Source organism: Callithrix jacchus, chromosome 2 (genome assembly GCF_049354715.1).
Source record: "Callithrix jacchus isolate 240 chromosome 2, calJac240_pri, whole genome shotgun sequence".
Lineage (NCBI taxonomy): Eukaryota > Metazoa > Chordata > Mammalia > Primates > Cebidae > Callithrix > Callithrix jacchus.
In genome coordinates, this window is record NC_133503.1 from 121518942 (window position 1) to 121536183 (window position 17242).

Sequence of the window (17242 nt, forward strand, 5' to 3'; positions counted from 1 at the left end):
AGTGTCTGGTGAGTGTCTGTTTCTCATAGATGGTACCTTCTGTGCATATTTATGCGGCAGAAGAGCAAAGGGCAAACAAACTTTTTCAGGCCTGTTATATAAGGGCATTAGTCCCATTCACGAGGGTTCTGCCTTCATGACCTAATCACCTCCCAAAGGCCCCACCTCTTAATACCAACGCATTCAGGATTAGATTTCAACATGTGAATCTTAGAAGAAGGCAGACATTCAGACCATAGCAACATCTTATCTCTGAATTGGGTATGGAAGGGCAGAGACTTCAGTTAAAGGGACCAGAGGAACTGAAAAGTAACATTAACAAACTATTTCCAGTTGTTCATACTACTGTGAAGTCAAAATTGTTCCAAGAAATGGATGTGAGAAAAGTGGAAATCTACTCTTAGTGCTTAGAATCTAGTTATAAAGGATTCTGCTTAGAATCTCTGAGTTTGTAGTATTTTTATCCACCATTCTGAGTAGTTTATCACTTTAATCTGTAACCTGTGACAGTTGACAGCTGTCACTTGGGAAAATTTGCTCTGGCTAAAGACCAATCATAAAGAACAAGGCTGGTTGTGAGGGTCCGGGCTGACAAGATATTCTGGCTTTCTTCACAGGGCACTAACATATCATTATGATTGAAAATCTCTTCTGTCTATGACAGAACCGAATACCAAATCCCACCTTTTCTCTCATTCCCATGTAATTTTATATATTTTTTTCTGAAACACATTTCTGTCTGGAAAAGGATTACTAGCTGTTAAATAGTACGGATTGGTATAGAAGCTTCCAAAGATGCAGAACGCTCAACTAAGGAGAAACAAAACCACTAGAAGAACTTGGATTTGTACAAATCACTTAAAGATTCCTAAACATCCACAGTCTATATTCTACTTTCTTTCTTTGTTGCTGAAGTTTCCTTTCCCCAAGAGAGTTTACAAGAAGCCTCATACCATGCAAGTTCAAAGCATGAATTTCTGAGTGTGATTCCCGAGGTAAAATCTTCATTCTGCCACTTCCTAACTGTGTAACTTCAAACATATCAACTACCTGTAAATTAGGATTATCTTATTAATTATCTTATGGCTTCTTGAATATTTATTAATATATTTAAATCACTTAAAGTAATGCCTGGAATAGAGTGAGACTCTTTTAAGTGTTACCTATTTACAACGTAAAAATGGACACAGGATATAAAACTTGTGTCTGCATATAGATCCAATCAAACTCAAGGAGTTCAAAACTGAGCTCATCTTCTATAAGAATGTATACCTTTTCATGGCATTCCAATCTTCATTAAGAATATCACTTTATTCTATGTACCCAGACCCTACATCTTATTCTTAATTTTTTTCCACATATTCTTTTTTCTTACATCTGAAAGTATTCAAATCTTGTTCCAAAATCTATATTCTTCTTTGTCTTCATACTGTCACTGTCTTAACTCAGATTCTCTTTACTCCTTGCCCAAATAATTCCAATAACTCATTGTGCATCTAGGCTACTCCCATCAAAACATTTTTCATACAGTTTATAAAGCGTCTCTGTTAGAATCCTACCATGGATCCTCCTTGCCCAAAATAATATCTAAACTACCCATAATGACATCCAATGATTTCATGATAAGGCTTCAATCTATCTTTTTATTCTCATCTCTATCCTCATGCCCTAGGTCAACCAGATAATTAGCTGTACATTTTGGCACCTTAATATTTTTTTGTCCACATTCTTCCTTCTAAATGGAATGTTCATACGTTCTTTCTTTTCTGAATATGGAAGCATTCATAGCCTATCCTGTATCTGTGAAGCCATGTAAGGCTGGCTGTATCACCATACAGGGGAAGATTTTTTTCTAATCAATCTACCCTGAATCTGCCAAGGAGGACTGCCTGTTTCTTGAACTCCCTTCAATAGGAAAGCTCTGCCTCCTCTAGGAGAAGCACCTTTTTCTAACTCTTACAAAAATGAAGTTTCAGTTAGAAGTGACCCTGGACACTCAAAATAAATCAACATTGTCACAGACTTGTGACAGAAACATGTTAATGAGACTGTAGGAGAAAACTCAAACCTGGCTTCTCTACCATTGATAGCCTCCTTCACCAAGTAGATCACATGGGATAGTGATGATTGACAGGAACATGACGTGATCATACAAACAACAGCATCTTATGACTGTAAAGCACCCTAATTCATTTGGACAGGAACAGCTACAGTAGCAAATAGATTCAATACTATGTAACTGCTCAAACATAAATGAAGTTTTCCCTCGCTTACATAACATTTCAAAGAGAATACTCTTGGTTGACAGGCAGCTCTCCTCTACACAGTAATTCAGGGGCCTGGGGATTTTAATCTTATTGCTTCACCTCTCATTAACATCCTATAATTACCTGCATCTAGATGGAAATATGAGGGAAAATGAATGGAAGGAGCATATTTCCTTTCTAAAATCCTTGGCCCAGAAATAACATGCGGCAGTCTATTCCTAATTTACTAGTGAATGTTATTCAGATAACACTGAAACAGAGGCAAGAAATATAATCCAGCTACGTGAAGAAGAAAACAATTTGGATTTTTTTGACCATGTATTATCCTAGTGCCATATGGTTTAGAAGCTATCTTTATAGATGTTATCTCTACTAGGTAAATAGAGATATTCTTCCTTTTCAATTTTTAACAGGTGATGAAGCTGAGATTCAGAGATTGTAAATGGTATACTGAAAATAGTAGAGCTTGGTGGTGAAGAAGAGTCACAAGTCCAAAGCTTCTAGCTTCAACTTTCAACTTTTAACTGTCCTCACCAAAGCATCTTAGAAAGAAGATATTTTAATGGGGAATTCTCAAAGTACTTTTCAATGACTTGACTGGAAAGCTACATAAATCCTCCAAGCACAAAATTTCTGACAACGAAATAGCATTTAAATATTTGGCTAGAAATGGCTATTTTTTCTAGTTTTGCTATGAGGGCAGAGATGACCTCAGAGCTGACAAGGACCACATCATTTACAGTGGTTTTCAAACTTCTTTGGGAAGTAGAAACTTCTTGACATAAAGTCTTATGTATGTTAACCCCTGAGATAAGAGACAAGTAACAGAGGAGCCACTCTGATCAAGCAGGGTTGGAAACCCAGAACCTCTCTTTTTGAGTTTTCCTATCTTATTTCCTGCAGCCCAGACCCCAAACAACTTTCATAGGACAGTAGATCCCTTAAGAACTCATTTGAAAAAGACTATATTAGAAAAATGTCCATGTATCAGTTATAACTGGAAAACAAACCAGTATGTTCATATATCCATCAATTCTACAAGTACTTGTTGACAGTAGTATCAGACACTATGTCAGCTGCTAATGACTCAAATAGGAAAGAAGCAGGGACTATGACCTTTCAACCCATCATGATGTAAAGGGAATATAGCAATGCAATGTCAGAAAATTATATTACAGAGAAATGTGCAATGTGCTTGGAACATATAGAACAAGCATCTTTTAAGCTCATCTAGGAGGTAAGAGCTTTCTAGAAAAGTTTTATAAAAATGTAACTTTTGAGCAAAAAATTGAAAGATGAGTTTGCAACATGCATAAGGGAGAAGATGGATGAGGGAGAAGGCAAACAAGTCACACAGAATCCATAGCAGGTGTAGAGAACAAATAGTTTGGTCTGGCTAATGTACTAGAGGCACGGAGGAGTATGGCAGAAGATGAAGCCTGCAAGATAGGTAGGGGCCAAAATGTGAATGTATTGAAAACCCCGTTCAGAACTGGACTTTGTCATTCCAGTGACAGAAAGCCACTGGAGTTTGGTCCTGGGTTTGTTGTTGTCATTATAGTTTGTTTTTAATCAAGGTGGTTAATGCTATCTGATAAGAATGTTAGAAAAACAGCACTCTCAATAATGTGTCATCTGATTTGAATTCCTGTGAACAAAGAAGCAGGTTCACCAACTAAAAGGCAAAAATCGCATTCCAGAAAAAATGGTAAGGTAATGGTGTTGATGATGGAGAGGAGGGAAGAGGATAAAGAACAATTTAGAAAACAAAGTACAGGAGGGTTGGTGATTAATTAAATTCAGGAGATTAGAAAGAAGCTGAGCATGCTCTAGCTTTCTGGCTGAACTGCCTCAGTGCTAGCAAAAATCAAACGTTATTCATTTCTATTTTGGCATTGAATTTAGTTGTGCTACCTACTAAGATTTTTTATTCTGGTCACTAGTGAACAAACTGAGAGAAATAAATGTACTTCCTACTACTAATATCCCAAAGGTCACGTGGATAAGACCCTTCAAGGTGGAATATAAGACTCTATCATATTGTTAAATAGTTTCCAGGATCCCTAGTGTTGAAGTAGGCAAGAAGCTGACAAGAACCGACTATAACCGTTCAATGATGGCTGCCTGACCTAAACATGAGCAAAAAAAAAAAAGTACTGTGGCATCAAAATAGAATTAGTCTTGCCTATTCTGAAGTTTCTATTTATTACTCATTGTCTTACTTTATTTCAAAAAGAATTGGAGTATGAATATTTGTAAACCTCAATAAAATCAGCATATATTAGAGGATTACTTGCTCTGTATGGCTGCTGAGCACTGTAAAGTTAGAAGAAGCCAGGAAAACTTGTGCTTTCTGCTTTATTTCCCAGCAATGTGAAAAAGGCAGACTGGCCTCCTGTATCCACCTCCGAGGGATTAAAGGAAACTGGAAATGGTTTTGACTCTTTACTGACTTGCCATATGAGGCAGGCTGAAGATGGCATTCCGAATGAATTGGCACAGCCCCGCAGCATTGGAATAGTATTTCTTGACAGGGCTGGATGGCATATGCAGTTTTGTGTATTGTTCTGGTGCTTCTTAAATCAAGTTGCCCAATTTAAGCCAAACAAATGTTTTATTCTCTATTCTTTATTCAAATCACATCAATCCTTTGCATGGTCCAGTCATATCCCCTGACTGCACTCTGAAAATTTCCTATGGTGCTTAGAAAAGGCTGTTATAATAGATAGTAATTAAATAACATACTCAGTACACTTTAAATGATTCCATTTTCAAATTATTTTAATTGTGTTATTCCTATGAAACTGTTTAAATTGATTAGTGAGTAAATAAATAACAGTTTGTAAATCTGTACAAAATAAAGGAGTGTAATTTAAAACAAAAATGGTTTCCAGGTCTTAATCAATTTTTAGATTGTTCTATATCTTGAAGACAATTTACCTGCACTAGGCTGTGTCTAATATTTACTAAAAGAATACCTAATTCATCACTGTAACTCATACCAGAGACAAAGGACCAACTTGAAAGAACATAGGGTGCTCTTGGGCACTTCCTCAAACATGATGAGCAGGAAAGTATTAAAACTACTGCTGGTTTGTACTTGATTGCAGTCAGATTTAACAAATTTGAGGATGGTTATATATGAGGATGGTTATAGTAGTTAATGTTCTATTTTAATTCATAATGGTGTTCCAACATTATCACTTACTAGATAATTTTTAAGCTTTTTCCACCAATCTCTCAAATGCAGGCTTTATGACTCCTCCATTCTTGCATGTCAGCCCCCTAAAGCCTATCATGCAAAATGTTGAAAAGTTGGTTCCTGAGGGATAATTCCCTGTGAGCAGCACACAAGGAAAAAAGCTGAACTGTAATGGAAACACGGAATGGCTCATGTGTCACTCATACCTCATGAATTGAACCAGCTGTGGGCATCTAAGAGTACCTGAGGTCACGCGGAAAGGCAAGAAGAACAGGAAGTAATGAATACATTTCCCTATATCAAATTCTAACTGATAATACAGATGTCTGTAAAGTTCCAAAATGGGGAAGAATAAAGATCAGATCGAAGAATTAACGCTTAGTGAAATGGCTAAACTTGGTGTGAAACAGCAACCAGAGGGAATAACCTATCTGGATTTTCACAGTCTGTTTACCTTCCCATGACATTCTGTGAGGTTTCTACTACAAGGCCTGAACCCCAGACTACAAGGTCTTTCCCTTCTTTATATTTCTTGGTGGGGACGTTCCCAGACTGTGCTACTTGACGTTCAGAATCTCTCCTACGGTAATTGCTAGGCAGATCTTTAGCTTGCAGGAGGCTGTGATATGCCTATGGGCTATTTACATTGACTGTAAACTGTATCTTCTCTTATCTTAAAATGCTTGCTATTGCTTTTTAGCCTCGAGCAGTTTGCCTCAGGTAATTCTTGATAGCAACTTGCTTTTTCAGATATCTCTTAGAGCACTGACCCAGGGATTCTTGAGATAACAGTAGTCCCCGCCCATCCTGTTTTAATACAATCGCTCTTTCTAGCCTGTTAGGTCACCAAGAGAAGTGGATGGAGAAAGGAAGTGTGGCTTATTTATTTTTCTCTGCAGGCCTCAATTCCAACTCCTTTGAAAACATGGAAATTCTTCACAGCTACTGCATCAGCCAGTTTTGCCTCAGATAAGCCTTCTTGGATCTGAGAAATAAGTCTTTTACTCATTTAAAAAAAAATGTAGTTTTCTTTTTTGTGGTCAATGTTGCTTAGCTTTAGTTTCTTCTCCTGATTCTTCTCTTTGCTTTTATTTCTACTCTTACGGCACTGGTGTCAGCCCCTGCCAAGTTTCTTTATCATTGGTCTCTATAGCCAGCTTAACTTTTCTGAACCAATGATATGAAATCAGAATACATATGGGTACTGTCAATTTCACATGGTGCAACTTGGAATTAATTTCTGATGCCTACCAGATATTTCACCCATGAGCAGAATAAAACTTGGGTGGCCCTGAAGTCCCTAAAGAGCTCCCTCCCTAATTCTCCATTCCCTTTCCTGCTATTTTAACTCAAACAGGAAGCCTCAGCATCTGCCTTGGAGCAGGGCTGAGGCGCTCACCTAATTTTATTATAGGGCTTGGGCCCATCCCTGCATTCCAACCTCACTTTTTTTATGGTTCTGCCCCAGCTTTTGCTAATGCCCTGCTTCCTACCCCTTAGTTACTATCTGTTCTCATCCTGCCCTACATGGAGTGGGGGTGGGGGGTGTTATCTGCAAACCCAAATGCAGCTGTGTCAGAAAATGCTGTGCATGTTCCTGAACTTCATCACCATCGCTTCTGGCTCTCATATTTGCTGGGATCCAATATGAGCTTCGACAATTTCCTCTGGGCACTTTGCCTTCACCTTAGCCAGATGCTCATGCACCCTGGCCCTAGTGAATAGACTGTGATTCAAGCTCACCACCCCTCTTCCCTTAGATGATGTTGTTTTAATATGTCCAGCAAAAGCCCAGGTCAAATCACAGTATCTAATCTGGATCCTGTGTATTCTGTCTGCCAAATTTACTTTTCTCTAGATAATATCTGGCAACCAGCTTATTTCTTCTTCACTCTTAATCTCCCTTTTAAATACACCTCCCTAGATCCCCTTACCACACAACACAATCCAGCTTCATAGAGAATTTAGTTTTTAAAATCTGTTTCATTTTTGTTGAATAACTATTAGCTAACTCTTAACAAAATACACCTGTCTCTACTATGATTTTGAAAGAAGTCTCCCCACCATTTGTGTGCTCAGAACTTAGACCTGACCTAAGTATAGTTAATGTTTATGGATTACTCAGTATTTACTAGTCACTGTGCTAATAATGCAATACTGGCTTATATCTCACAATATCCCTATTAGGGAAACACAATTCTAACCCTACTTTCACTGTAAGAGGATTAGCTTAGAGAGATTAAGTAATTTGCCTGTGGTCAGCCAAACAGTAAGTGATAAAGTGGAGATTTGAACAGAGTCCTTGCTTTAACCCCAGTTACAATCAGTATCCTATGCCCTGAAAGGAGTGTTCCTTAAGTCCCATTTAAGGATCAGTTTCCTTGGAGACAGGTACTTCACTCACTCACCAAAGATTTTCTGAGTACCTAGTGCCAATCCATGGCTATGCTAAGCCCTGGGGACATATCCCTTAACTAAAGAGACAGGAGCCATTCAGAATGCTCAGTTATGAAGTCAGTTGTTCTGGTAGAAAAAGAAGGATCTTCCCCAAAAGGAAGTGTCTAATGCCCTAAGGAAGGGGAGGCTCCTTTACCTCAGGCCTCACAGCACAGCTGGGCATAGCCCACTGAGAATGTAGCATGTCAGAACCAGATAGAACAGTCGCGGTCATCTGATTAAATCATCTCAGGTTAGAAATGAAAAAATAAACATAATCACAACATGCTGAGATTTCTACTTTTTCAATATTACATATATTTGATATAGGGAAAGACTCACTTAAATGCAGTTGCCCCAACTCCACATCTAGTACTTTTACCAATACTTCACATTGTCATGAGAAAGATACAGCACATGCTGAAACCAAAATTTCTATAGCTGTAGTCAAAATTCTCATGACCTTGGATCACTTTCTCAGAACAAAACTCCTTCATCGAAGCCATTACCCATGAAGCATTTTTTCCAGATTTTTTCAAGGTGGTTTCTAACAGTTAGGCAATGGGAACCATGTAGGATTCACATGTTTCTACTAACTCCAATGGTATTTGATCTAATACAGTCTCCGGTTAGAAGTCAGGGGAAACTAGAAAACTTAGTCCCATTTTTCTTATTGAATTCACTCATTAATAAACATCACCAAAGCTTTCTGTCACTTTTCCATACTCTCTCATCCACACTCATCTAGGCAACATTCTTGGGTTTTCTTTGCCACTGAGGATATTAGGTCAGCATGACTGAGTTCTGTATACTAGTTGTATTCTCCTCTTATCAGTTTACCACTGTTGCAGTTTATCCTGGGGCTTAAGGGTATAATCATCTCCTCGCCTCCCCCATCCCACCCCTTGTAGTGTGATGTTATTTGCTTTGTTTTTTCTTTCCAACACACTAGCTTTGTGCTATATTTAACTCCCGTACATTAGCATTAATATCCAGCCGCACAAGGGAAGTTGCTGCTGTGCATTACTTCCACCAGGTACAGTAGGGGTTTGTTCCACTAATGCCTTTTGGGGATAAGGAAACAGATGCACATACAATAAGAGGGCTGAACCTTCTCTCCACAGTAAATCGAAGACAAATCTTGATGAGATTTATGTGCATGATTTTATTATTTTACCTTTTGCCTACTCTTTGCTTTTCATTTTGGTGGCACACAAAGCAACTTACAAGGGTGGCTGACAAAGTAAAATAATATTCTCCTCAAAAGAAATTGCTTTAAACCTGACAAGAAACACAGATGATCACTGATACACATTATTCTTATAAGATTCTCACCTTCCTAGAACAAGATTTAGTACATAGAGGATCCTCAAACACATGTTTCATCAGAAACCAGATGTGATTTCCCCTCTTCTGGCTAGTCTTCCTTTGGCTAGATAGGCATTTCACCAATGTCTAGAAGGGAAAGACTGAATCAGAAAAAGGTTGCGGTCATCACAGGCTTCTTATTTATGTGTATAGGTCCTTTTTTTTCCTTCCTTTTAAACTTTTGGTCTGTGGAATCTCCTCTTTCTCATTTGCCTTCTCTTCCCTTCTCCTCCTCCTTCTTCTTAATACCAGCTTCTCACTTGCTTTTGCTGTTGTTTGCTTAAGCAGTCTGATCATAGCAGAATGTTTTTGAGTTGTAATAAACCATTGCCCCATTAGAACAAAAAATGGATGTATTCAAGGTTTTATCCAGGTAACAAACAACATTTTTTGCATTGGCTTAACTTTGTTTTGAAAAATAAATCATAAAAGCAAAAAAAAAATCACAAATCATTAATTTGATTCTTGGTTAGTAAAATGTTTTAATGAGTATCTTAAATATATAACAGGTTCTGATTTTATTCAATTAAGAAAGTGGGTGTGGCTCGTGGCAGAAAAGAAAGATGGAGGAAGAAGAGTAAAAGGTACTGGGAGAGGAAAGACACTCATAACTAACAGAAAAAGGTAAAAAAGTGAGAGAAGTAGACAGTTGTCATGGGACTGAAAAATTCTTGGAAAGCTAATGGCTCAAGAGGAGGGGCACTGTGCATGCACATACTCTCAAAGGTCTTCCGATAGGGCTTTTGAGAGGAGAGCAGGGCAAATGTGGAGGCGGTATGCTTCTCTGAGTCACATCTACCAGGACCACAGGGACTGTTTTCTTAAAGTCCTGGACCCCACCTGTGAATGCTACTTCTATACTATGGGTCATCCAGCTGCTTCAGAGAGGAAACTTACTGGAACCAGAATAAGCCAATAGAAAGGTCTTCAAAGTCAGAGAACTTTGTGCAGAAGCATTTCTGCCTGGTGTAAATGAAAGCACATTCAACTCAGGGGCCTTTCAGTGTACATGTATAGTGATTCATAGCCCATGCCCATTCTGACTGTTCAGTGCCAATGCTTTGTCTGTTTATAAATATTTTTAGTATGACCAGATACCTTGGGATAGCTAAACTGAAATAAAAAATGAAGTTGTTATTTTAGACTATATATAGCTCTAATTTTTAAAAATTTATCAGTTTACGTGAGTTAAATTCACTCATTCATTTGCCCAAGAGATGTGTGTTGAGTACTTCCTCGCAGCCAGCAGTATGCCAAGCAATGGGAAATAAGGTTTGATGTGAAAACTGGTGGCCCAATTTAGGGGTACTCATTGAGCATTCTTGGAAAATTACAATTTGTTTTATTTTTAATAGGGAGCCAATGAAAAGATTTAAGCAAGGGAGTAGTAGAGTCCGACTTCTGCCCAGAAATGTCAACCTGATAGCCCAATGTAAAAACTATTCAAATTGCTCTTTCAACAGTATAGGCAGGACACAATGATCATTTTACCAGACTTGCCATAGGAGACTTGTTTATACTATAAGATAGTAACAACAGGACATGGGGACACTCTCAGTGTTGAGAGTTAGAGGAGTTAAGGGGGCAGGGTTCTTGCATGGGATGAATGAAATGGATAGGATTACTGCAAAAGAAGAGATTTTGTCAAGGAGAGATGTGCATGATACAAAAAAGGAGAGGTTAGAGGACTCAGGAGAGAACTTTGAGAAACAGGAACCGTTGAGAGAGGAAGGCTGAAGGTGTACAGCAGAAGAGACTGTACAGGCATGGTCAGAGGGTTGGGAAGAGAATCTGGAGAGCAGAGGGAAGTTTTGAATAATTCTAACTGGAGACTAGGAGTGTTGACTTTTTGTTAAGACACTGAAATAGGAGACAGCATGATATAGAAGGAAGTGGGCAGGATTGGAGTGTAATGTGAAAGTAAAACAACTGTCATTTACTTGCCTTAGATCGTGGGCAAGTTACTCAACAGTTCTCAATTTTGTTTGGCTTTGTTTAATCTCCTTAATGGAAATAGTGTCTTGTACATAGGATTGTTCTGAGTATTAAAATTATAGTGTAGTGTCTATCACTATGCCTTAAGATCCCTTCACAGCTTTTTTTCCCCTTTGGTTTTACCCTCATTCAGGCCATTGAATTCTGAGCTCATTTTTGAAAACAAAAGTCAAATAAGCCCACAATTGTTATTAATCTCTCATGATTTGCTTTTACTTACAGAATAGGGGACCCAGTGGTCCTTCATGGTCTGATCCCTACTCATTCTTTTAGTCCCACCTCTCATCCCTTTGACATCTCACTCCAGCTATGTCGTATTTCATGGACATCATGCTCTGTCATACCTTCAAATCTTGGAACAAGCTGCTTCGTCTTCCTAGAGCGTCTTCACATGACTCTCTGGCTACATACTTTTCATCAACCCTTCAAGACTTTAATTCAAGAACCTAGTTCTCCATGTAGATATCCTTACCCCATTCACAGTCTGTATTAACCCCATTATCTACACCACAAAATCCTTCTTCCTTGTTGCCATATTTTATAAATGTTATCAGTCATACTGAAGCACTATATTAACTATTTACGTGTTTAAATTCCCCCTAACCAGTAGACTAATACATATATGAAAGCAAAATGATTTTTCACTGAATCATCAGTAACTTTACGTGAATACATGGATGCATGGTTTTAGTGAAAGGCCATGGATTTTACAGGTTAAGTATGCATTGCATTAAAAATTGTAAACAAAGAATTAGTTAGAACATTCCATGTAAACAAAGAATAAGTTAGAGTAGTCCTTTCTGGAAAGTCTTGTATTCAGTTGCCTACCCCAAGGCTAGATTAGATTTGAGGTTGAGCAGATCATTATTGTACTGGTAAGATCTAGGCCTTAAAATAATATTACCCTAAAGGTTTATTCCAAGCCCTGATTACTGACACAGTATGAATGGATTAGTAGTTTAGAGTCAGCATGGCATGGTAGGTAAGAACACAGAAGCTGGAATGAGACTACCCTGGTTCAAATCCCTTTTGTCTGATCGTTACTAACCATGATTCTGGGCTGATTATTTAGCCTGTCGATCATCAAGCCTCCTAATTTTTATAATGGTGCTGAAAACCATAGATATACCTCCTAGATATATTATGAGAATTAAATGAGTTCATACACTTAAGGGGATTATAAGTATAATAATGTCTTTACTTCTATGACTTGTTATTCCTTTAAAGGATGCTAATGGCTATGGTTATACATACCACATAACACTTCGTACAGGTACACAGTAAACAAGATAAATACCTTGTGTCAACAGGAAACAGAATTTCATAAAGCCCTAAGGGATATTTGGATCCAAGACTTCCCCTGAAATCTACACGTGCTCCCTGTCATTCTCTTTCTGCTCAGCTTCTTCTCTAGCAAGAGATCCTTTCAAAACAGAGCCCTTCTAGGAAGCATGAAGGCAGGATAGAGTATACTGGGACGAGACTTTGTTTTTAAACAATGACAGAATAATGGATTCTATTAACACCAACTGAAAAATAGTCCTTAAATACCCACTATGGTTGAGACTGTTCTAGCTACAACGGGGCCAATCTATTTTATTGGTTTTGAACCTTAAGAGGATTCTTGGACTATGACAAGAAATAACCTTTCTTTTCTACCATGTGCCTTTTTTCCTTCTTACTTTTTTATTTTTATTTTGTCTCAAATGGCATTCTTATCAATGTGTGTAGGGTACTATGGTGATGGCTGCTGTATAAATACAAGAAGAGAGAACAAGAGAAGAGGAGGAGGTAATTAACTCAATTGTATAAGGCTTTCTTTAAAAAGCAGAAGAAAGGTTCTCCATAATTTCAATCCCATTTCCAAGGGGGCAGAAAAAGTTTTTACAACAGATGTGCTTACAATCTCAACCCTCGTGCATATCACTGACTCCGAGATGGGGAGCCCATTTGCTTTTTCCACCTGAATGTGCAAGGCAATCTACTTTCCCTACTGCTTTCCCCCCTCTAACTAAACAACCTTTTTATAAGCTGGAAAATGGAGAGCAAGCCTTTCAAACAGTTGTCATAAATTAGAATAAATTGCATTAATTCAAAATGTAAAACTAGGAGAGCCAGGAGAACATGTAACATATTTTCCCCAAATAACACCGAGAAGAAGCACAAGTGTATACTTTGGGCATATGTATATCTCTCTTCTGACTGACAGCCTGAAGGATCGTCCATGTGATTTTTTTGTTGCTGAGGTGAAAACAATCTTTATTTGGATTGAATAGCAGAGTAAACAGGAATGAAAAAGAGACACAAAAGTTTACAGTACAGATGGTTTTCCAATTCTTTTACAAAAATTGTCTGTCTTATCAGTTAAAGGTGCATTTCCCTTTTGTTCTAGTCAATTGTCATGGCAGCTTTTCAGTATTACACAACCAGAAATATTAGAGTAGATCAATAAATTATGTTAAGTTTAATAATGCTACACAGGTTAAATGTAGCAATTAAAGTTTATCTTCCCTACCTTTTAACTGTAAAAATAAAATGATTCATCTTCTACAGTTGCTATGTAAGGCATGAAAGAAACTAAAAACCTTTGTGATCATAAGCCAAGATAAATAAATAAAATAAGGAAGAAGTGTGTGTGTGTGTACACATACCAATACATATGGGGAGAATGGGGAGAAGATTTTGATGATTCAAGAAAAATATTAAAAGGTATGCCAAAAATGGTCTCCTGAGACACACAAGGATTTGATTAAACTATAATTATGCCTACCCGTAAGCAGCATACACCTGTGCACCTAGAAGCCTCCTTCCTATGATTGGAAGGTTTGCTTCCCACACAGTCATTTGGCTCTGTCATCTGAATGAACTGCCTTAAGTAGCGCAAGGAAGGGATAACAACAATCTACCTCCTGTCAGCAAGGCCCCTTCCCGTTCAGGGAAGCAAAAGGCTATTCTAATTGAATGATTCACAACTTTACTACAGCTATGTCAAATTTAAAATAAAACAGCACTGCCTAAATATTTACTGCGCATTTAACATAATTCTGGCTTTGAATCATAATATATCTTTTAATTTGTGTCAAATACTGTCTTTACCTCCAACATTTTTTGACCACAGAATTCAAGGTAGTTAAAAGGTCTAATTTAGAAACACTTGAGGGATCCACGGACAAACATACAGGTCTAACTTCCAGGCTTGTCCTTGATTTTGCAGGCTCTTCTGCCTGCTTTGAAAAGACCGGTTATGGCTCTCAAGGGTGCTCTATTCTGGAACCATTCCCATGAAACAATCAATGGCATATCATCATTTCTTTCCTTTTCCAAAAGAACAGGATACACAGCAAATAATGCACATGTAGTAGAGAGCTGAAAGCCTAATGCACATAGGAAACGGACCCCTCCAAATCAGCACATCAGGCCACCAGATATCAGTCTCGGGCAGGCGTTAGTCATCATTTTCTTAAACGAGCCATGCTCTTCTCCCAGGATTTATGCATCTTCTTCCCCCTCTACATAAAGAATTAGCTGAATAAAGTAAAAATAAGAGGACTCTGGGGCTGCAGATGGCTGACCAGCTGTTTCTGGGTGACACCCCATGAATCAGTGCCTCATCGAGCTTTAGTGCTTCCATGTTTTGGGGGCAAAATATTCTGCATTTTGGAAAACTAGTTCATGGAAAATAATACAGCAAACTAACATTTATAGAAAACCACAGTAATCTTGTAACAAATGTCCTAAATTATGTACTCAAAAGCAGATCCAATTTTACCCAAGGTTCTCATCTACAGAGCCTGTAGGACACTTTCTTGTTGTTGTTTGTAACTGCGGCTCCTCCCAACCCCCAACTCAATTGCTGCTTTTTTTAATGATATACCACTTTATATAATATACCACACAGAAGACAAAATTTCAGCCTGTAGAAGAGGCTTGGGCTGGGAGCAGCAGGGAGATGGAATATTTAAAGGACTTTACTTCCATGTCCCTTTTGAATATTTCTCTTATATATTTTCATTTAGTTTGATGTCAAGATTAATGCTACTTTTGAAAGCTTCCTAGTTTTGTTTTGAACAATACTCATTGCTCAGTGCTTAAGTGCAATGCTGGGGGTGTGGACAAAATAAAACTAGAATGGAAGTTTATATTCCAACCTCTCCCACTTTCCTTCAAAGTAGAAGTTTCTGGCAAGGCAGAGTTTCACTGGAGCCTTTCCTGGTTGTCCTCTTCAATTTTAGATGATTACCTGATATGAATATCTCTAACAGGGTATATTTTAATATACAGAGTAGTAGAGATGGCTCCAAATGCCTATTATCAGGGGAAAAAAAGCATTTGTGTAATGGGGGAATAAGAAATCTCTGCAATCATTTTTATTCAATGAAAGCCATTCCTTTGGGTGGAGAGTCAAATGCTAGTACCCACACATGCTGCCTGCATACCAGCACAAGCCGGAGGAATGCAGATTTCTGTATCTGAGAGCAGCTGCTAAGCAAAATGGAACGTCCAACAGATGGCTGCATTGTCATTATTGGGGGAGGAAGAGAGGGGAGCTATTTTGGTTTTTCTGTTGAGTGTGTGTGTGTGTGTGTGTGCGTGCACCCATGCACGTGTGTGTTTAATAGGACATGTTCTCCCATACCTGTGTTCTCTACTACCTAGATCTGTCTCGTGCTATCAAAGATTCTTGTTCACTTTGAATCTTAGAATTAGAACAGACATCAGTGATCATTTAGTCTTTTGACAGTTGATGAAGAAGAGAGAAGACCAAAGACACATAGCATATTAGAGCCAAGACCAGAACTTTTACATTTGGCCCTATTACATAGAAGTCCTACATTCTATTTACCTAAGTATCAGTACTGAGCACAAATACCAAAGCTCGAGAAAAGGAAACACTACAGCAGTTGCAGTTTCATAGTCTGAAAAGTGTGTGTGTGTGTGTGTGTGTGTGTGTGTGTGTGTGTTCAAGTCTTCTGATGGAGTTGCTTTGCAATTTACATGGAGGAAAAAACTAAGATATTTTATAAGTTAAAATATCTGGTCTTTTACACATATTATTAGATGTCTGGAACATTTTGACCTATGGCCTCCCAAATTTAAATAAAAAGCTATAGAATATGAAGATTCTCCTCCAGTTTCATACATCAGAACACAGGGAGTTAAGTTTCAAGTCAAAGCTACTGAAAGCCATGCTTAAGAAGCAGACAGGAAAGTGTTGAGGTCTCATCATGACCTGTCTCTAAAGGTCTCCATCCCACTTCTGATGGTAGCTTTGGGTCAGTTGTACAGTCACATGGCTCACCCATTGGTTCATGTTTTTTTTTCCAGAAATAGAATCAATAGAGAACAGACAAACCCACAGTTGCCAGTTTGTACAGTCTTGTGGTTTCTGTCAGGGGCTACAGACTCGAGCAGGTCTACCAGATAATGAAGGCAAACTATTTCAGTTCCTGTGGGTCCAGAGTGCCTTGGCAGAGTTCTGGTTTCAAACAAATAAATAACAAATTAAAAGGTACAGTAAAATAAGGGAGTGGTTAAAATATATGAACTAAAATCAATGTAAGAAAAACGTAGTTAAAAACCCTGCATTCTCAGCAATAGCCTATGATGTATTTTGTTAATCTCTTAAAATTTATGTTAAAAGCCTTTTAACAGAAAGTCAATATATTTGGGTGGTAGAGCAAGTATATCATCCTGTACTGGTGGTTGCATTAAATACTATGCATAGACTCCACTGTCTGTAGGAAATGAGCAGGGGTCCATCCAACGGAAGTTCCATCTCAAGGAGGCCAGACGCTTTTCCCAAAATGGACTGTGAAGCCAAGCTAAGCATTATTCTCTCCTCTGCCTAGGTTCCCCACTGACGTCAAGAAGAGTTCTGAAAATAAAGGGGGATCAGAATACAAGAAGCATAGCCCAATAATAGAGCAAAAAAGAAGAGCAGATGGAAAATAAAGTTTCTCAAATAAAGTGTGAC

General features: G+C 38.2%; 1 long non-coding RNA gene across 4 annotated transcripts in view; it reads right to left on the reverse strand.

Annotated features, from left to right (window-relative positions):
- The window catches only part of LOC103791509 (uncharacterized), a 520065-nt gene that overhangs the window by 135824 nt on the left and 366999 nt on the right, over window positions 1-17242 (reverse strand). Inside the window, exon 10 of one of the 4 annotated variants that reach the window (XR_008479636.2) lies at window positions 895-17143. The exons of the other annotated variants lie outside the window; for them this stretch is intronic. This is a non-coding gene — a long non-coding RNA (uncharacterized LOC103791509). Of the gene's footprint in view, window positions 1-894; window positions 17144-17242 lie in introns of those variants that run through there. 4 annotated transcript variants of the gene reach the window in all.